Below are 23,354 nucleotides of genomic sequence, written 5' to 3' on the forward strand. Positions count from 1 at the left end.
ACACACACTGATTTGAGATAACTTAAAAGAATGGTTAGCCATGCTAAGATGCATGGTACAGTTTATGCTTCTACTAAGTGCTTTCTGTCTTTCTTTTACCTTTATAGCTGCCTCAGCTGGAAAAACACTTGAATGTTTTCAGAAAACATTTTCTCCAAGTCATTTCTCTTTATCAGATTGTCTTCTAGACGCACGAAAACCAGACACAAAACTATCAAGCATACCACCATTTACTAAAATAGCCTTATAATATTCAATATTCTTTTTCATTTACTTGGTTTCTCTTAAAACTTATTACTAGATTAAGCTAAGGGCATTAACCCAGTTGTTCCCTTATTCAAGAATAAGAAAAAAGCACATTATTTTTTTCTTTTTTCATGTTCTTTTAACCAGACATTTCTTCTCTTTTTCACATTGTGGTGCCTACGTTTCATAAAACTGAAAAAAAACAGGAGTACCTATTTACATTACTATCCCTGTTACACTTAAAAATAATTGAAAAAACGTTATAGCATGCAAACAAATCATGCACTATTAAAATAGCACCATTAAGAAAAAAATCACTTACAGTTAACTTTCTCCCTCTACTTCCCCTCTCCTCAGTATTTTTTCAAACATTAATGACATGAAGTAGGGTATATGCTTTAGAGTCTCCTACAATTTTAACAAAGTCCAAAAAAGTCCAGTGTTTCCAGATTTTCTTGTTCTGTCATATTTCACAAATGTAACCATTGCTTTGTAATCCTACATTTATCAATTTCCAAGTTACTGTTTTTATTCTCTGAATATTAATGACATGAAGTAGGGCATATGCTTTAGAGGCACCTACATGTTTAACAAAGTCCAATATTTTCAGATGTTCTTGTTCTGTCATGTTTCACAAATATAATTATTGCTTTGTAATCCCACATTTGTCAATTCCCAAGTTACTGGTTATATTCCTGTTCATCTCCATCTCCCAAATCCTGTCTTTGCTTCATTTCCAACGTACTCTCAATTCTTCTAGTCAGCTCTTGTGCTTTTTCCTTTTCTCAAGCATTTTCCTTTGAAACATTGGAAAAGGTTTCACTGGCACAGTCTCTCTGTAGTCTTTATTACCAGAAGAACAAGAAGCAGAATTTCCTTCTGTTTCACAGCTCGCTTTTTGTTGGACAGACTTTTGTATTTCTTCCTTAGCATAACCTTCATCAAAAAATTATTTTGTCCCTCAGTGGAAAAATAGTTTAAAGATAGCGGTGTACAGCAGTTGAATCTCTCACCTGCTTCTCAACATCCCTTGAATAATGGAATAAATTTACTCCTCTTCTGCCTGGTGTAAAATGTGTAGTCATTGTCCAAAAACAGTCTGCTGTTTCCCAGTTTTAGTACTTTTTCCTTCTGTACCAATTTTGTCAGAATCAGCTTCTTCTACTGAAAAGATTGCATCTTTACTATTAAAGGTCTAGGTTGCTTTCTCATAGCCAGGTTTGAAGCATACACATGATGTGCCCTTTCAGTTAACAATTGCTGTTGTAGAATACCAGTCCAGTTGTTTATTTGTGCTTTCATAAAATTAATACTGTCTTTTCCTTCCAGCTTCTCTGTTACAGCAGAAAATCTCAGGTTTTATCTACATGCTCTGTCATCTAATTCTATTATTTTGTGAAACATCTCTTCTTTGCATTCTCATATTCAGCAAGCCTTTTCTTCATTTTGACCTCTGAGATATGGTAATATGTAGTAGTATATTGTACTAGTACATAGTAAATAGTTGTGGTAATATGTAGTAGAATAACCTGTTTAATGTGAAATGATGAATATATGTCCATTGTATGTGTCATTGTATGTATGTATATGTCTTCTTAATTCGAGCCTGATGCATGCAATTTCATTTAGACTGCACTTGTGTAGGCTAAATGACAAAAATTTTACTTTGACATTCAGTTTTGCAGTGTTATCACCTTGTATGAATATCTGTTTAAAGACTCTTTCATTTTTTCCAGCCTTTTATTGTTTGAGTTGATATAATCCATCAGTGTTTCATTTATTCTAATCAGGTATGTGTGTAGTTGCCTTATACTTACCTCATGGTTGCTGGAAGTCATGTCTGGAGCTTGCACTACTCTTTGCTGAGCAACTGCAGTACTTTTCCCAGTCAGTGTTTCTTCATCACATTTTCTAGCTGATTTTCCTTCAGGTCCTCTGCATTTCTTTTTGCCTGACTCCCAGTCAATACACTTACTAGCCAGTTACTGAAATTTACCCAGAAATTTAGGTCCAGTAGCTTCCTCTGCTAAGTTTTGTTTTCACACTGGGAGAGCTAGAATTAAGCTTTTACTCAATGTGCAGCCATCTTGGAAATTGATGATTGTTGGTACGTATTTTAACACGATGTTACTACAATCCTTCTCTCTGATACATTTGCATAAGGAAGGACATGGTTTTACAATGTTATCCCGAAAGCATTTTGCTAGCATGTTGTATTGTGTTTTAACAGATGTAGTTTTATTTAATACTATGTGTTTCTACCTTTATATCAGTGTTTTATTATTTTTTGTGATGATTGCAAACATTTTAATGCTTCAAATTCTTCTTGAGAAAATGATAGCTCAAGGAATGGGGATTTAGAAACATTTTTTTTCTGTGTACTACATCACTATAGTCTCAAAAAACATAAAGTGCAAACAGAATATGCTACTCCTTTCTTCTCCTTCAGAAAACAATAACTCGATGTAAATCATGCTATTGTAAGAAAGTCCTTTTTCATTGCATAGCTCATATTCAAAGGTATGGCATCTATGTCCAAGGATGTCATTGTCCCGCTGTATTCGGCACTTATAAGGATGATCACTGAGCACAATGCCCCTTCATTATGTATCTATTCAAACACCTACCACAAGAAGAATGTGCACAATACTTTCTCACAAAAGAAAATCAAGTGTATATATCATAAAAATGTGTGCTAACTGTCTCAAAGTCCTATCCCTCTTATCAGAATCTCACAGGCTTCTACAAGGCAACCTTTGCCCAGCATAAAGATTTTAAACTGATCCTATCCTGTCGGACTTATTTTGCATTCATATGTCTAGTGGTGGATCAGAAATACCTACTCATGGAGATTACAATCTCTTCTGCAACATAAATAAAATATGCTGGTGGGATAGGTATGTATCACAAAGAATCCTGCTTCTGTGGAACCACCTTCCACATTAAGCAAATAACATCCCTTACTCTGTTTGAACACAACTTGGACTAGCAGATTAGAAATCACAAATTTACCCCAGATTTAGCAGCCTTGGCCATCATAGATTGGACATGTCAACTTCCAAAAATTCACTAGTTCCTCTCACCTAAGGGCACTAAAATCTCACTTGTTTTTCCCACCTAATTGCACAAAAGTCACTAGCTCTCCAAACTATTTACACTTATACTACAAAGGTTTATGATAAAATGATCCTCACAGATAAATAGCCTAATAAGAACTTATGATCCAATGACTATATGAATGTCTTACATGTTCATGATGAAATTATCTATGTTAAAGATTGCTTCTTTTCAACCTAGAACATCCTCATTGAAGCATTGGCTGCCACCCTAATAATATGTAAAGAAATATCAAAGAGTGCAGGCAATAGTCCAGTTATTCTTTGAGGTCTTACAGAAGAGGTATTGGGATTGTATGTAGGATCTGTAAACGTCTCCAGTGGTCAGAAGATGGGGAGTCAAAACATGCACTTAGATTAGAGAAGCAAAAGAAGACCTTCTAGTCAAACTCCTGGAGGAGATATGAGAGATTAACAATGTACATGCCAGCCTATCTGCCAGTAGGTCAGAGAATTATGTACATATAATTGATGGAGTTTTTGCAGGAACATTTAGCACTGTGAAAGAGTTAGAGAACTGTAGATTAGTGTAGGAAACTCATTGCCTTGATGACTATTTACCAAGATTTTAGGAACAAATGGTTCTTTTTGGGTATCATAAGGCTATAATTTGGGAAGAAGTATTTAGTAAGAATGCTTCAGTTTTAATCAATAAAGCAGTAGATGGGTTATTGGCTTGGGGGTATAATGGTCAGTAAAAGTTAGGGCACAAGTGACTATTTAAATAATTCTAGGTATTCCCTAGAGATGATGTGCAAGACGCTTCCAAATTGAACACATTTCTTCTTTCTCTTTCAGAAAAATTGTTCAGCTGTTTTTTTTTTTTTTAATATTTTGGAGTCAGTAAAATGCTTACAGGAGAAAACATCCACACTAAATATCTGCTGGCTCATAGGATCATAGGAAGTTACTAGGCTATTGGCCCTGAGGGCCTTACAAGCCTAGCCAAGAACTTACCCATGTTCAGACAAGTCAGCCCATGATGCCCATGTCCAGCAGGGACACAAGTAGAATCCCAGGGGTGTATTTTCTGTTCCCCATCCAGTTATCCAGGTTGCACTTGGTAAAGAGTCTTCACTTTTTAAACTAGAGGACATTAGGTAATCAAAGGAGAGTTTATAGCTTATTGACTAGGAGCTGTGTGCCTCTTAAATACATGTTGTTATTAGAGACAATTCCTTCTCCATATAGACTATTAACAGGTTATTTTACAGGAATGGTATGGTGATTATATATTCCTAAGTGTGATGGGATGGAGATTTGCATTTTGTTGCAAGCATATATGAAACTTGAGATAAGTGACTAGCTCCCTCCCATAACAAAGCTGCCTGACTGAGGTAAAAGTCTTTCTCAGACTATGAAGTCATTTGCAATATTTTAGTAGAAATGGGCTTGGCACCCATCAAAAAATAAAGGATTTATCTTCTCTAACAGTGTCTAGAATCCTTTCCTTGCTATCATATTTAACAAGTAATACATACTCGGTCTAGGTAGCTGTGAAGGGCCTGGAGGGGTTTTAATTCCTTGGACTCCCTTTTAATGGTAGTACTCAAAGGCTGAGAGCTATAGAGCTATGGGTAAAACTGTCTTAGGAAATGTTGTCGTATTGGAGTCTTTTGAATTTGCCTGGATACCTACTAAGTGGACGTCATTCTACTTTTGCCTGCTTTCTGAGTCATTTGTTTTCAGCTGCTAGGCAGTAATTTTTGTCTTTTGATGGGCTTGCCCTGTTGCCTGAACAGCTTACAGCTGAAAGGCATGTACTGCCAAGATGGATTCTAAGAAGGTACTGCTGGATGCTCAAATATATATTTAGCTCTATGTAATAGTGCTAGGACTTCCTGAGGTGTCCAACAAAAAGTAAGAAAACAGCTTAATTAAATTACCATTAATTCTATCCATTAACGTGCCACATGTGGTGCCTGCATTCTTGTTGGGGGCTATAAGATAAGCATGACTCATGGGCAGTTCAGATAATTATCCAAAGATACAATAGAGACAATAAGACAGCACTGATAGTAGAAATAACTAATATCCTAGAATAATCTGATGAAAAATAGTAGAAAAGCAATAAAAAGTTAGCAGTTTATTTTGGGCAGGCACAAAGCTTTCAGACTGTACTACAACCAGTTCAGTGAATTATTTCATCAAAAATTTGATTAAGGACTGACTGATCTCTTTGCTCCTAAATAAAGTATGAAGTAAATGAATTGTGCCCCATGCAAGTATTTTTTAAAAATAATTTCTTCCAAATCTGAAATACATTACAGGGTTACTAAAACAGCTTGTTAAGTATTGAGGGAATATTCTGTCTCTACAGTTTCAGTTTTACAAAATGTAAATCTTGAATTTAAAAAGTCAGAGATATAAAATGTGGTCCTAACAAAGGCACAACACATGATCTCAGATAAACTTATGCTATGTGAAGTATTTCCTGATTAACTCCTCATTAGAGAATGGTTATGAGTGGTTTAGTCTTTCAAAATAACAACAAAACTGCAAGTTTACATGGCTAAAAGTGGTAATATTTAATAAAACATACTTAAAACCAGTCAAAATACAAAAAAAGGAAGTGCTTTCACATATCAGTATATTGTTATTTTAAATGAGATTTTGTTTTACTGCTTGTTTCACGCTGTGCACTACTATATACATTTATACTTGGTTTTATTCTTTCCCAGCTGCTCTATTGATGACGTGACTAGAAAGCTTATCTGAGACAGATTTCACTAATAGGACATGTCTGTAAATGGGTCTCATATAGGTCCTATGCAGGCCTGCATAGTATTGAAATTCTGCAGTATGTTCTGTGTCTCTACTGACTATGGGTCTATATTACATAATCAAAGATACACTTCTTCGAATATGTAATCATCGACCCCTAAACACCGAAATGCAAAAACCACAAACGGCCAAAACCGCAAAATTGTTCCTAGGGAATAAATTTGCAGAGTCATAGAAACAAGACAGACGCTTCAAATGTACTTTCAGTAGGGGGCTTTGCCCCCACACACCCCCTAACTAAATATACCAACTCTGAGATCACTCTACGTTGGGGTAAAAGGTAAATTCCGGTTTTGGCTGTTCGCGGTTTTCACATTTCGGTGTTTAGGGGTCGATGATTACATATTCGAAGAAGTGTCTCTTTGATTATGTAATATAAACCCACTGACTACATTATGCCTTATTCCCTTCTATACATTTCTGACCATTTATGTACTGCTAATTTTTGCTTCCATTTTGATTTACCTCTCATTAATGCACTACAGTTACTTTGTTCCTCTCTGCCGTGCACACAGAGGTGTAGAATATGCATGAGCATATTGACTTAATTTGCATATTTTTTCTTTACTGAATATATTTCCTGTCTCAAATCTGTGTCATCTATTATATGAGTTTTTATATTTCCAGGTTACGTAACACAACTCATATTTTTGCATTAATATGCATGTTTTAAGTATTTAGGCCCTAGTAAATATTCTCATTCATTAGTAATTAGAGAAAGTTAAAAATAATATTCTAAACACATTTCCTTAGTTTTCAGAAATTGGAAAAATCTTAATTGTGCTTAATGAGCATTGTAAAATAGCCCATAGACACCATTATCATTTCAGGTAATATACAAATGGATATTTTCTAGGCTGCCACTGGAATTTAAGCAAGAGATAAATGGAGGGAAAATAACTGCTTTTTTTGGCATATTCATACATCTACAGAGGTGCAAGTGTGAAAGATCATTTGGGTTATATACTCCATAAGCAAATGAGTTCATGATTATAACCCTGTAGCTCATCATATCCTTTTATGTTGCATATATTTGTGCTTATTTTTCTAATGGATGAGAAGGAGCACTAAGGCCAAAATTTCAGGAATATTCTGCATTTATTTAACATGTAACAAAGTGAAACATTTCCCATACTGCTTTTTGTATGGCAAAAGTAGGGGACATTAAGGTTATGAACTCTGCTGCTCCATTCTGTGCATTTGCCAGCTTTATTACTGAATAGAGTTTGCCCATTTCACCTTGTTTCTCATCTCATACCACCTGCTGAGTCTATTTTTTTTCTTTTAATGAGTGAAGATAACATATGTTAGCACAACCTCAGCTGGAGATTTTTTTAATATTAATTTTGATCATTCAGCCAGATGACCTGGACACACTGTTCACAGAATCCCTTGGTACAAAGAATGGAAAACATAATGAACATTTAAATTAACTTTCCCTAATCCTGATCTCCAAATTTTAATTTTATTTTATAGACTTTACTTGACTGAACTTCAAAGGTCTGTGTATTTAAATGCTAACATTTAGTACTGTAAATGTGTGTGTGTGTGTGTGTGTGTGTGTGTGTGTGTGTGTGTGTATATGCACTTCCTCCTTGGTTTTTGTGTGCATATACATGCATGCATTTGGATCAGTGTCTAATATTTTCTGATGTGGTTATCCTCTCATAGACACCAAGTGATAATTTTTAGTAGGTGCATGAAACTGCTGTTAACATCAGGAGAAATTCTTTGGCTTTCAATTGTTGAGATATTTAATTATTTCACCTTCTCTGGCTGTCGTTCAGCTCCCACATTCTGATTTTATGCAACAGTGTAGATATCCATGCCTAATAACACTGAAGTCCTGCTTGTGTGATTAGGACATACAGTTTGAATGTTTCCTGTTACTGCCACTGTTGCTGTGTAGGTTGCAGAGAACACAGCATTACTTCCTATTCTATCTCCTTCTCTTTGCCAGTCTCTACTGATGGTTCTGTTGGTTGTTGTGAAAATCTAAAGCAGAATTCCCTTAGCGTGTGATGTCAGAAGCTGTGCTAATCTCCTGCTGATGACTTCTTGCACTTTAATAAGAAAGCATCCAGTGATATTGTGAGTATTTTCTCTGCCATTCAGTCCCGAAATATCTCTTTTTACCTGATTGCCACAAAAAATATCCAGTGTCATGCTCTTCTGTACCCACATATTAAAGGACTAGACGGGCATCATACTTCTGGACACTGTTAGAACATCTGGGACAACATTGCTCTTTCTAGTGTTATTATAGGAAACACCCTACACCTCTGTCTCAGTCGGCTGACAGGCTGGGAGTGTAACTGTCTCTAGGAGCAGGTCAGCTATATGAATGCATGGGTTTATAGTATTGATGTTTGAAAGCTGCACAGATTAGATTCACCAGTTTGCTGGGCATGGCCAGTCACAAGTTGAACTGCTGGCTGTGCATACCTCTGCAGGATCAGTGGGAAGCTTCTTTTTTGTGGTTTGTGTACAAATTGTATAATTTAAATAAATCTTCCTAATACTTTACCTGCAACAAACACTTTTAAGAAGCAAAGTGGCTATCGCTTCTCTTTGGATTAGGATTAGGATTGTTTGGGATATTTTGCAGACATTTTAATGTTTATGGACTTCAGGCTTATTTTAAACTTTGTGCTTTTTTAAGTATAGCCAAACAATCCACTTGTACTGTACTGATGAGGTCACTAAAAAGACTGAAACATGCATATCTACACCTAGTGGGGTCTGGCTTTATTGGTCTGAATATACTCATAAAGAATTAAAAACTAAAAACTCATGGGCATTCAGAATCTGTGTAACTGAAATACTGCATGTCCATAATGGGTCATTTATCTGTCACGGGCTTGTAGTACAGGAGGTTTAAGGTATCACACAGTGTTGGCTGAGTTTTTCTTGCAGTATCTCACTGGATGAAGTAAAATTGGACATGATTATAGTACTCTGCAAGGTGAAATACTCTCAGTGGTAAGTACTGGGATCTGAGCTCTCAAGAAATAGTGTTTTCAAAGCTTTGCAGTTCTTTGGTGCATTTTCAGGTATTGTGCTCAGTTTCCTTGATTTTAGATGGCTTTGCATCATTTACTTTGCATTTGTCATGTGGCATTCTGCTAACTGACAGGGATCCACTGTCTGCTGCTCCTAAACTCCAGTGAAAATAAGGGAGCCAGCTGCAGAACCACATGCTATTTGTGATCCATATAAAATGCATGTCTGCACCAGATGAATGAGTGTATCAAATCCATGCCCATACTGCAGTTATGTCTTTACTAACTGCATGCATACAACAATCCATTCCTATATTAAATCCATGAATACGCTGCAACATTCCTGTACCAAGTGCATGTTTACACTTTTCTGAATTAAATACATGCATATGCTGCAATATTCCTGCACAAAATGCATGCATACACTACAGCGTTCCTGTACTAAACGCATGCATATATTATAACATTCCTTTACTAAATGCATGTATACACTTCTGCATTCCTGTACTAAATGCATGCACACACAACATTCCTATACGAAATGCATGTATGCACTACAACATTCCTATACTAAATGCATGCATACATCACAACATTCTTGTAGTAAATGCATGCTTTCACTACATTCCTGTAGTAAATGCATACAAACACTACAGCATTCCTGTACTAAGCGCATGCATATATTATAACATTTCTTTACTAAATGCATGTATACACTTCTGCATTCCTGTACTAAATGCATACACACAACATTCCTATACTAAATGCATGTATGCACAACAACATTCCTATACTAAATGCATGCATACACTACAACATTCTTGTAGTAAATGCATGCTTTCACTACATTCCTGTAGTAAATGCGTACCAACACTACAGCATTCCTGTACTAACTTGTCCTTTTGCATTCATGACACCACATCAAAAAAAGTTTTCTTTTAACTCTTGCAGCTCCTGCACTGCTGCTATCCTTTCTTTGTCCTGCCTCAGACACAAGATAATGAGATAAAATAAGGGAACAGAAGTTTACAAAAATTCAAGACATTCAATGCCTTATATGAAAATAGTGAAAGGAAAAATTGAAAGACCATAAGAGAAAAAAAGAAGCTGGATTGCTAAATCTAGAAAAAATGAGCATTAACAGTGATGCTAAATCAGCAGCATCGCTATACTAAGAATGTGAGAACTCAAAGATGCACAAAGAGAATGCGAAACTAGAGGTCAGACATACTCTATAGATTTTTCACTACATTACAAGAATAAAAATGGTAGCAGATTCTATTCATCTCTTTCTGCCATCAGTTCTTCTACTCTCTTTCTTTGTAAGAGTATTTGTTTCATCTTTCAGTTTTCTATATAATCATTTGCTTTCATCTACAGAAAACTGCAGGTGTGTGTGTGTGTGTGTGTGTGTGTGTGTGTGTGTATATGTGTGTATATGTGTGTATGTGTTTGTGCGTGTCTGAGAGCATGGGTAGAAGATCCTGATAACATCACAAAGTTTGCTTTTCTGTCCTTAATTAAATCCTGTTTTTTTTCCATAAAACATACTGTAACTGAACTAAAGCTAATCATAACTATTAATAACCTGATCGACTTGGAATTATGGGGAAGTGCTGACCAGCCCAGCAGTATTATAAGGTCTGAGAACACAGACTTTCCATTTGAGACCCAGTTTGTTGGGCTTTATGTTGCTTGGAAAACAGCAGCTGTGTTTGTTTTGTTGCTTATTTTTATAAAAGTTTTAAACATTTTACAAGATATTTGTCTTTAAGGATAACTGGATGTGGGTAAAAGTATTACATTTTCAGGGAGCTATATACTGGAGAGTAATCCTCCTTTTATTAAGCCTATGTCCAATCACAATAGAAGAAATATTAATAGATGAGAATAGTTGTAATGTGGGGGTCAAGGAACTTCCTTGGCAGAATTAGATTTGCTATTTTCAGTGTATAGTTTCTAGTAGGATTAACACAAACAACGTTTTCAGGGACAATAAACAAGTTATACACCTTTCAGAATAGAATAAATATCTCTGTGAGTGAACTGAATGTGATGACAACCAGGAAGGATGTGAGATGTGTCCAAACAACAGTTTGAATTCCCAGACTAAGAAGATATTTTGGATCCCATGTCTGAACAATGCTCTTTAAATAGTAGAAACAGACCCCCCTAGTCAAGTTCCAGAACTGATAACATACATATTTTGAAAATAATATACATATAATACAAGAATTTTTGAACATCTAACTGATTATGCTCCTTTGTGAGTGTTAGTTGTAAGTTAATTTCCCTTTAATTCAGTGTCAATATATGTTCATGCGTATTACATAAAATAATATTGCAGATAAATATAATGAAGCTTGTCAACCATGCTTAAGGGATGGGAAGATAAAATGGAAGCAGAAAAAGAAGTAAGGAAAAAATTGTAAGTAAAACAAAGAGGTATTGAAGTCAGCTAAATGATTAATCATTTCAAAGCAAACTGAAAGGGATGAAATAGGAGATAGAGGATATCTTAGATAAGAAACATTTCATTTTACTGAGTCTTTCTGAGATGCATTTTTCCTAAATCTCCAGGATATCTAAAGGCACTTGCAGTGCAAATGATGCAACAGATTTTGTATAGTTAAACTGGGTTACATCCCGCAGTCCAGAAGTCATCAATCAGGCATCCACTTGTGATGCTTGTGAATTATCATAAGAGCGTATACACTTCGTAGAATTAACAGGCATTGAGAAGGCATTGCAGGAAGATATATAAGGTGCAAGTTATTAAACAGAACAGTAGAGGAGGCAAGTGAATTGATGGTCCTTATGACTGCTGAGAAACCAGAAAAATAATAGACAGATGCAAAGTAAAACTCCAGGTAGTGACGGCTTAATAGCAGAAATATGGAGGTAAAATAAAGGTAAGGTGGTTTAGTACATCACAGCAGTGTTCATTGAATTTCATAAGAGCAGAGTGGTGCTCATTCATAAACAAGTTATATTTTAGCAATAACCCATGAGTGGGTATGGGTATCGAAGAAACTACCCATGGTTGGCATGGTTTGATCATGAGGGCAAAGCAGAGTGAGTAAACAAAGCCAGCAATGGGTAAATACTGTGATACCCATATCCAGGAGTGCACTATTGCTATTATACAATAACATTATTTAAGAAAGAAATTGCTTACCTTTCTTAAATAATGTAATTGTTTAACAGAACTTTTGTATTCTTCCACCTTGAAAGTGGATGTGCTGCACATGGATATGGCATGCGCGTCCAAACTCTTGGACAATAAATTAGTTTGGTACAAGAGGCTGAATGGAGAAGTCAGTATCGGTGCAAAACCCTATGTCTCTGTGTCTTTCTTGTTTTACTGAACAATGAAACTGTAGCGTCTGGCATTATTAAGGAGAAAAACGGGGAAGCAATTTTTTTTTACTGTGATTAGTTAATGAGTATAACATCTGGTGGTTTACAAAGGAAAAGCATAAGACGCCTAGCATTATTGATTGACTGCAATTTTTAGTTATTTATGTGAAAATTACAAATTTTAGGAAGTAGAGGAAAATATGCTTAAAAAGGGATACAATTTGAAAAAAAAAACGAGAGTTGAAAGTTATGCTTATTGGCAGTACAATCTATCATACTGCTGACAGGCATTAGTATGAACTGCTCAGACTTCTGCAGACTGTCCCTGTAGTCCTCTATTTTTGCCTGTGCTCTTTAAAACATATGATTTTAATATAAATTACTGAGGATTGTAATCAGGTATTGCAGGCAAATGTTGTAGGAGGGTGTCTGTTTTTGTGTGCATCTTTTTTTTCTTTTTTTTTCATCAGCTATGTGTGCAATTCAGCAGTAAGAGAAATTATTGTCAGATAAAGGGTGTGTTATTTTATTTAAAATTTTGTAGAAAAATACTTTGGATCACTGATATTGTCTTTCTTTTAGGTGAAAGTATGTAATACAAACTTGTGGGATGTTCTGAAAAAGTCTATAGAGTTTACAAATATGCTTACTGGCAATACAATGGATCGTACTACTGGTACACTTAAATGTCAACTATTTAGACTTTTACAGAACTTCTCCAATACTACTTGCCTTCCCTTTCATGTACAGATGAAATGTTTTGGTGAGGATTTTTGCTGCCTTTCTCAATGAAAAGTCTGTCCTTGTTTTGGAATACTAATGACCATTTACTGTATAATAGTGTTTTTTCCAAAGGAGGGTAGAGATCTATGTTTGTTGTTCTCTTACAGCTCAATATTTCATTAATTAATTTATTTATTATTATCTTAATTGGGTAACTACACTGTTCTTTTAACACTTTTTAGCCAGGACCCAGACACCATGGCAAAAATATAGATAAAGCAGAAATAAAGATCAAGTTGGTACATACACATAATACACAAACAGATGAAAATGTACATATACATAAACATAAAACTATAAATGTAGAGTGCCGAGTTGGTACATACACAGAATACACAGACAGATGAAAATGTACATATACGTAAACATAAAACTATAAATGTAGAGTGCCGGGTTGGTATATACACAGAATAACTAGATGTACAGCTATACACATGCAAACACATTTTCAAGCTATATCTTTTACAATTCTATTAGTGTTTATAATGGTATGAAGCATGGACAAATATGAATTAAACAATGTTTTAGTTTCTGTAATTAAGTGGAAATTATGTTACAGTTTGGCTGTGCAAAAATTAGCATGCAGAGTTAACAAAATGTCTAGACTGGCCATGTACGTATTTACATGATTCTTCATGGAATGATTTATACATTTTTTACACATTTTTGATGGAGATATTTTGAATGACTATGCCAGGAAGAAAGTAAGAAGGATGCACAAAGCAGGAGGAAGAGTATGCTTTCCTATGATGGTCTAATAGTTTTACTCTAAAAACAGGATGTTGTATTTCATTTCCATTCTTCCTAGGTATGAGTTTCCAGTGGCAGGTGTTCATTTTCTGGAAACTGTGCTTTTGGAGAACAAGAGACTGGTAGACCATTAGCTTTTTTTAAGTAGTACATTGCTGGTCAGTTCCTGGAGAAAGGTGGCTGAATCTATAAATGCCATTTACTGTAATTTGTAGTATAAGAGTATTTTGGGAATAGATGAGAGCAGTTAGAGGAGAACTCTGGGCTATGAATGAAAACTTTCTTAGCGATAGCAAAACACTCAGGCTAAATTAGATCACTGGAGTCCAAGTAGCAATGTGTTAGTTGTGTAACTTTACTGCAATCATTGTTAGATTTAAAGGTTAGACAAGGATCAAGGAGAAGCCACAGACAGTGCTACTGACTGGCCTGTTGGATCATGCTTCTCTGGGGGGAGGGGGGGGTGCGCATAACTTTGAGGGGGGAGGGGGCTGTGCATAACTTTGAGGAGCTGACTGGTTTGTGATTTACACTGAAGAGCATAGAAGCTGGTTCTGAAATATTTTGGTAGAACTGATTATTACATGCAAAGAAATACTGGTTTAAAGGAACCATAGAACACTACACTTTAATATAAATAAAACAAAAGCTCCACAGGCTTTCACGCTTTACATTATATTTCTTCAGGTGATTTAAAACCAGAAGCAAAAGAACAGAACCTTTATACAGAACCTAGTCATAGCTGTGTGATTAAAACAAGAACATTCTTAAAGGTAGAATACATAACCAGTGTTTTAATGGTCTCAGATTTAGCTTGATGCTTACTTGGCCATTTAGGCCAGAGTATCTATCTTCCCTCAAGATATTTACCCATTTGGATTCATTTTCCTCAAATACACCATATCACATTTTACTTGTTTTCACATATAGTGTGCAGAACTATGAATCTAAACTCATTTGTATTGTCATTAGCTTTAATATGCTTATATAAGGCATCTGAAAAATGTTTAGCGATTCTTTCTTTAATGCTGCTGTTAGATGTGACAATATAGTATGCATCACTGTTAGTGCTTACTGCTAAATAAACTATAAATTTACCAATTAAATAAACTTTGTATCACAGTCTGCATATATATTCAATGCATTCTTTTTATGAGTAACAGGATGTGTAAATAGTGCTGTTTTTAAAGAAATTTACAATTTTAATAGTTAAAATAAGGTATGATGCCTCTTTTATGATTCACACTCCTTTTCAGTCCATATATAATTTCTTTTTAAATTGTAACATATTTGTTACTTTAAACTAGCAGAATTTTTATAAGAGCACATGTAGAATTGTGTGTGTGTGTGTGTGTGTGTGTGTGTGTGTGTGTGTGTGTGTGTGTGTGTGTGTGTGTTGTACCTTTAAGAAGCACTTCAAGGTTGGCACGTGCATATAAATGGCAAGCACTTGCTAGCTTCAGTGCCATTTTGAGAGTGCAGCCAGAGAGTGAGCATGTATGAGTGTAATAGCTAGTTTGTTTATAAGTTTATCTAAGTTAAAGTTATTAAGCCTCAGCTCTGATGTGTTTGTACATAATAAAGCTGCTTGAACAGAACAACAAAGACTCGTCTATTTTATCCTGACTGGATGAGCAATATGGTATCAGAACTGGGATTCTAGAGATTGCTTTTCAGAGCTATGAGATGCGGAGTTAACAGTGAAGGTAAACTAAGAGAAACGTGCATGAAAAAGGGCCAGAAATAAACCAAAGGTAATGAAAACATGCACAAACTATTTATTTTATAAAAAAGTTAAAATGGAGCAGTACAAGGGCACAAACTACATTATTTAACAAGAGTGAGAGGCACAAAAGGTTTATTAATTAAACAAAATGTTTAAAAGTAAGACATAAGGGGTTTGGAATTACCTCAGAATTGCAAAACCAACTTGTTTAAAGCAAAACAGGCATGTTTAGAGTAAAAGAAGTACAAAAAAGGTATAACGGGCATGGACAAAAAATTAAATTAGCAAAACAAATATAATAAGGGCCAAAAATGGCACATTAAGCATAAATAAAGCAAGTCACCTGCATGTTTCTTGGCAAAGCACTGTGTTTTGGCATAACTACTATTTTGAATTGTATCCTGGGCATAACTAGAGTTATTTGAAGTATATCAAAGTGTGTGAACGTGCTTACAGTGTGTGCTTATTACTGTGCATTTATTCCGAAGAGTTTATTTGTGTGCAAAGTGCCACTATTTTGTAAAGTACAGGCAAAATACAGCCATTTTGAAAAGTTTCTTGTGTTGGCCATGTCTATTCGCAAAGTGCCACCATTACAGAGTGTTTCTTGCACTGTAAAGAGTTATTTAGCAAAGTACAGCCATTTTGGGAAAGTTTCAGTGTGCTTTGTACTGGTTATTTGAAAAGTGCAGTTACTTTGAAATGTTTCTTACTCTGACCTTCTTCTGCCCAGTTCATTCGCATAATGCAGTTGTTTTGAAATATTTCTTACACTGATAAGAGGTGATTTTTTACAGTACAGTGATTTCAAAAGTATTACAGTACCAGAGGGACTTATTTCACAAAGTGCAGCTAATCAGAGGCTTGTTGTGCTATTGGGCATAGTTACAAATACTGGCATAAATATATGGCATATGTATATGTGTGTGTGTTCATGCATACTTGCAAAAGCCTTCTCTGGTATGTGTTAATATAGCAGATGGATTTCGAAAACTGTCACCATTTGTGTTTGAACAGAATGTTGCAGAGAACTAGAGAATATTTGAGCAAGAGTACGATATTGTTATACAAGCAGCTTATTCTGACAAGGATGCACGCACCAGGGCATTTATTTTGCTAAACCTAGCTGGGTCAGAGGCCATTGAAAGGGAGCACTCATTTGTGTATGCAGCAGCAGAATATGAGGGAGAAGGTGAAAACTGTCATATTGTTGTACAAGCTGGATCAAGGGAAGACCCTTAGTGTTGGAATTGCAAGTTCAGGGAAATGTGTAACCCCTGAGACAAATATTACATTAGAGGGGCATTGGTTTTACACAAGAGATCAAAAACATGGGAAACATTTGCAGCTTACATTACTGACCTGAGAAACAAAGCTAAAATGTGTTGGTTTGGTGACTTAAAAGATGATTTAATAAAGGACAGGCTTGTGTGTGGTATTAACAGTGCTGCAGTGAAAAAGATTTTGCTTCATGACACTGATTTAATGCTGAGTAAAGCTATTGAGATTTATCAAATCCATGAAGTTACAGAAAGACACACAAGTATGTTTGCAAGTGATAAGAGCATGGTTTCAGCAGGCACCAGAACAAATGTAGACAGCATGCTACACATGGCTAGCTGAAGCAGGCCTAAGAACATGGCACCTGCCTCCTCTGCAGACTCCCCTGGTAAAACCCATAGTTTTCCAGCAAGTTCTGAGAAAAAGACATGCTCAGTGCAGTACAAGGGTGAATCAGCAAAACGCAAATCCAACTTTAATGTTAACTGTCACAATTGTGGTGTCAGTAATAAGTCTAAAACAGAAAAATGCTTAGCATTTGGTCAGCAATGCTGCAAGTGTAAGAAATGGAACCCTTTTCAAAGGTTTTGCAAGTCAAGAAAACCTCACACAGTTATAAAGAAAGGTCACTTGAAAAAGCAAGTTGATCATATAGAGAGCTGAAATTCTACTTTCTACATAGATGGTGTGTCAGTAATTAGTGAAAAGGTTGATGCAGTAAATTTGTTGGTAATGGATGAAGTGTTTTGTACTGTCTGGATCAATCGTAAATCCACCGAGCTTAAAGCAGACATTGGCTCAAAGTGTAATGTTATGTCAGCAGACACATTTGCTAAGGTGAGAACTAATGAACAACTTAATGTGGCTAGTTGTGTGAAACTTGTTGCTTATGGAGGTGAAGAAATTCACACCGAAGGGTCAGTAGTACTTTCATGTTATTTGGCTAGGAACTGGTATAGCTTGTTATTCTATGCAGTCTGAAGATCTGTGCAGGCATTAGTTGGTCTCAGGGATAGTTTGAGAATGAATTTGCTTTATTTTACCAAAGAAGGTCATCGTACAAGCACATATCCTAGTTCCAATTTTACTGAAGCTATTTTCTCAGAGTATGCTGATGTTTTTGATGACAAGCTGGGCAAACTTCCAGTTGTATATTCTATGAAGTTAGACCCAGAGGTCAGTCCAGTGGTCAGACCAGCAAGAAAAGTTCCAATAGCTATGCAGAATAAAGTTAAAGCTCACTTGGATAAAATGCTGCAGCAAGGTGTAATTTGCCCAGTTACAGAGCCAACTGAATGGGTATCATCCATGGCAGCAGCCTGCAAAAAAGGCTCAGATGAAATCAGAATATGTATTGACCCAAGAAATTTGAACAAAACATTAAAGAGACCGCATCATCCAATGCATACAGTTGAGGAAGTCACAGCCGTATTACCAAATGCCACTGTTTTTTTTCTGTCTTGGATGCAAAAAGTTCATTTTGGCAAGCGAAGCTTAATCACAAATCCTCATTACTGTCAGTACCCCATTTGGCAGATATAGATTACTTAGGATGCTATTTGGAAAAAATTCTACAAGTGAAGTCTTTCAGTGTGCAATGGAGCAAATTTTTTCAGGTTATCCTTGTGCCATAATAGTAGATGATTTATTGGTTTCAGGCAATGGTGAAGCAGAGCATGACAGAAAACTTAAGAACATTCTAGACAGAGCATGTGAAGTGAACTTAAAGCTCAATTCTCTGAAGTGCAAATTCACACTACTAGAAGTTACATATGTAGGTCATTTATTTACTAGCACTGGCTTGCGACCAGACCTGTCTAAGCAAGCAGCCATTCTTGAGATGCCAGCACCAGATAATGTTCAGGGTCTACAACATTTTCTTGGTATGGTTAACTATTTAGGCAAGTTTTATACCAGACTTCAGTGAGTTAACAGCACCTTTGAGAGAGCTAGCTCGCAAAAATGTTTTACGGTCTTCGTTGGGACAGCACCATAAGGCATTTGAAGACCTTAAGTAGAAAATTGCCACCCCACCTACATTAAGATACTATGATGTCAATAAACCAGTAACTGTTTCCTGTGATGCTTCAAAATTTGGTCTTGGCGCAGTTATTCTTCAAGAAGGCAGACCAGTAGCCTAGGCATCTGGAACTCTTACCCAAACTGAAATGCAGTATGCTCAAATTGAGAAAGAACTTTTGGCAATAGTATTTACATGTTCAGAGTTTCATGTTTAGAGTTGAGAACTCTTTTGGATCATTAAACTATGTTCAAACATTCCACCTGGTATTAATGAATGTATTTCTTTGGCTCCTGTTTTAAAGAAGAGAGCCTTAGAATTAAAATAAATATTTTCTGCACAAAACTTTTTTAAGGTTTTTATATAAATGTTTTGTTGGGTGCAAAATGTTCATCTGTCTTTTGAAAGTATTATATATAACTGTGTTATGATTTAATTAATGTTCAATTAATTAATAATTAACTAAGTAGGTTGAATATATAAGAGGGGTTTTGTATATGTTAATTTAGTTTTGAAGAAGTCTCCATTTGGTAGTGAGATGAAAGTGCTTAACATTTTATTGTGTTCTAAATAAATCGAGTGTTTATGGACTTGGTTTGTCTTGTTTCATCAAGGAAGGTATTGAGCTTATGGTGTGGATCTAGTGAATTGCCTTTTGTGCGTTTACTATTCTAAAGTAGCCTATGCATTCAGCTCCAGTGAGATTACATAGAATGATGCTCAAATTGCAAAAGTAGAACTTCAAAATGGTCTATACAAAAGGCAAAACTTCTTTATCTGTCTGATACTTTATCCAGGTCACTCAGAAATACAATGGAGGAGCTTAATGCAGAGGATTTTGACTTTGACATCATGAAAGTGTGTAATTTTTCTACCATGGGACTTGATGAGCTGAGAGGGGATGCAAAGACTGATCCTGTTTTGCAAAAGCTCAACCACTACATTGATGTTGGATGGCTGTCACAGCAATCTAGTGTACCACCTGAAGTGCAAACTTATTTTCCTTACAGAGATGAGATGTTGATGGAAGATGGCATTATTTTCAAAGGTCCTAGAACAGGTGTTCCTACTTACAACATGAATATATCCAGATTTTGCATTTTGGTCACCTAGGTTCCGAATCTACCAAAAGGAAGAGAGAACTAGTATTTTGGCCTTCTCTAGTAAAAGACATTGATAAAGTACTTTCTTCTTGTTCAGTATGCAATAGTACTAAACTGCATTTTAAAAAAGAACCACTTCAACCAAGTCAAGTTCCTGAACTACCTTGGTCAACAGTAGCCCCTGATATATTCAGGTGGAACAATCAGCATTACTTTAGTGTTGGCAGACTCTTATTCAAACTGGTTTGAGATTGATTTACTACCTAATCTAACGTCCACTGTTGTTATCACCAAGTTGAAATGTCATTTCTCAGTCCATGGTAGTCCACACAAAGTTATTTCTGACAATGGTACCCAATTTACCAGTCAGTTGTTTCAGAAATTTGCAAACCAATGGGACTTTGTACACGTTACTAGTAGTCCAGAATATCCACAGTCAAATGAAGTAGCTAAACGTGCAATGCAGAGTGAAAAGCAATTACTTGAGATGCCAAAGAGTGATAATAACGATGTCTTTTTGAATTTACTTAATTTCAGAAACATACCCCATGACGATATACTTGGCTTGCCTGCTCAGAAGCATCTATCTAGACAAGCCAGAACAACATTGCCTATTAGTTCCAGTTTGTTGAGGCCTAAAGCTAAGAACAACTGGACAATTAGAACCCAATTATTCAGAAAGTGTTCTTTCCAGAAGTCCAGCTATGATAAATTGAGCAGAATTATTTGTCCATTGAAAGAAGGAGAGACAGTGAGGATACAAATAGTGAAAGGTTTCAACCAGATTGGTCAAGTAACAGGTATATGTACTGAGCCGTGATCCTGCTTTGTAGAATCTGAGGGTGTGGAGTACAGGAGATATTGCAGACATCTTCCTGTACTAGAATTGATATCACAGCATTGTTCCTGCGAGACAGACTTAAGATCTCAGACCAATCCAGACAATCTTCCTGCTGCAGAACGTGCCTTAACATCTACTTCCATTCCTGATGATGTTCCTGATGTCCCTAAAGTTGAACATTCCACAGAGACAGTCCCATTTGCTAGACCTGATTCTAATTTCTATGTCACACAATTTGGTCATATTTCCAGACCTAGTGTGAAATACACAGCAACCTGGACATAATTTTCTATATGTATTTAGTTCTGTATAATTGCATGACAAAGAATTATTTGCATTGATTCCATGTCAATTAATGTTGTCAGTATTGCATGACGTATTTCTCAAAGAGAGAGGATGTAGAATAGTGTGTGTATGTTGTACCTTTAATAAGCATTTCAAGGTCATCACGTACATACAAATAGTCAGCATGTGTTAGCTTCAGTGCCATTTTGAGAGTGCAGCCAGAGAGTGAGCATGTATGAGTGCAACAGGTTGTTTGTTTATAAGTTTATCTAAGTTTAAGTTATTAAGCATCAATCCTAATGTGTTTGTACATAATAAAGCTGCTTTATCAGAACCCACAAAGACTCGTCTATATTATCCTGACTGGACGAGTGACAGGCATGTCTATTACAACATTTGCAAGACCATCAAAGGAATGCAGTATGTGGTAGTGTTTCTTAATTATATCCATTACTTGGTGGACTTTCTGTTATTTGGGTTCCTATTATGTTATCAAAAGATAACATAATCGAACGGCCAAAACATCGAAAACAGCTGCATTTCAAAGTTTGAATTGTGGGATAGCACAGTGAAGACTGGGATATTTGCCCTTTCCTCACTGGAGTGTGATCTTGGAGTTGGAATATATATTTAGTGGGGGGGGTGTCGGGGGCACAGCCCCCCACAATAAAAGTTTCTAAATGTGGCCGTTTCGATGTTTCGGCTGTTTGAGTACATTATCTTTCGATAACGTAATATGAACCATGTTATTTGTAGGGATCTTTCTAATGGGGCCAATATATACAATAATATTAAGATCAATTTTAGAAAAAATGGTGTAACAGTATTGTTACACTTACTAATTTGGCTGATGCTGGGATGTGTGGCACAGACTGGCACAGTGCAACTTACAACACACCATGGAATATTAACAGGAATAGTAAATGGACATGGAATCCCTAATTGTTGTAACAGTGTTCGAACGTAATCTCCTTTACTAAAATCAGTCCTAATGTCATCTAATTGTTTAATAGTACCCTAGTTTTCTGTAGAGTCTTGAAGTCCTCAGTATTTAACCTTTACCTATATTTTTAAACATGCCTCTTTGTATGCTATATTTTTAAACAAGTGTTGTGGATACATGTTGATCCATTGTGAATAAATATTATGCCTAGTTATTTTCTTCTATACTGTTGTAAGTGTGTGTTTCTCTAGGGGATGTTTCAGCATAAAGCCACAAAATTAATATAGTCTTCACTTAATGTTACTTTAATTTGAAAAACGCTACTTGTATATGATAAATAATCTGTAAACATGCTCAGATCATCGCTTGTTCTTCCCCTAATGGCAATTAGATAATCAGTGTGGGTATGTATGCTCATGAAAGACAGCAGTAACTGCATTATTGTGGGTATTACTTCGTACTGTTTCTGCAAAGCAGCTACTTTTGTCCTATTCTATATGTCATGGTAATGGTACATACAGTATGATACATACATTAGTGATCCATTCATTATTTATAGTTAGTTTAGTTTTTTTTTTTTCCTTCTGAGAGTTACAGCAATGGAGTTGCAGATGTTGAACACCAAGAAATGCATTCCTGTAGGCATTATTTCTTATAAGTTCTACAAAGCAGCTATCTGTGGGCAGTGGTAACAGAACACACTGCATACAGCAGTGATCCATTTATTATATTTCTTTCTTTTCATAATGGCAGTTAAAGTGACCCATAATTATACCAATCAGACTTGGTCGTGTGACAACAGGTATAATATGGGCAAAGACTGACAGGGGAGAGGCTAATACAAAAGGAAACACAAGGGGTATATCTAGACAAAGGGAGGATGACTACTATACAAGGAAGGGAAACACCTTGATTGAGGTGAGGTCCACTTGACAAGCTGCCCCAGTAGAACCCCTCAGAAGTCAGTTACTGACATCATGGCAGGACACAGTCACTGGTGGCCTGTTAGTCAATCTAGGCCTGAAGTCACTGGTCCACTTTAGTCCTGATTAGCCTCTGTACCTCCTACCAGATGACACAAGGGGTCTTCTCAATGCCACTTCCCAATGATGAG

This window comes from Protopterus annectens, chromosome 15.part0 (genome assembly GCF_019279795.1).
Source record: "Protopterus annectens isolate FY-2018-M chromosome 15.part0, PAN1.0, whole genome shotgun sequence".
NCBI lineage: Eukaryota > Metazoa > Chordata > Ceratodontiformes > Protopteridae > Protopterus > Protopterus annectens.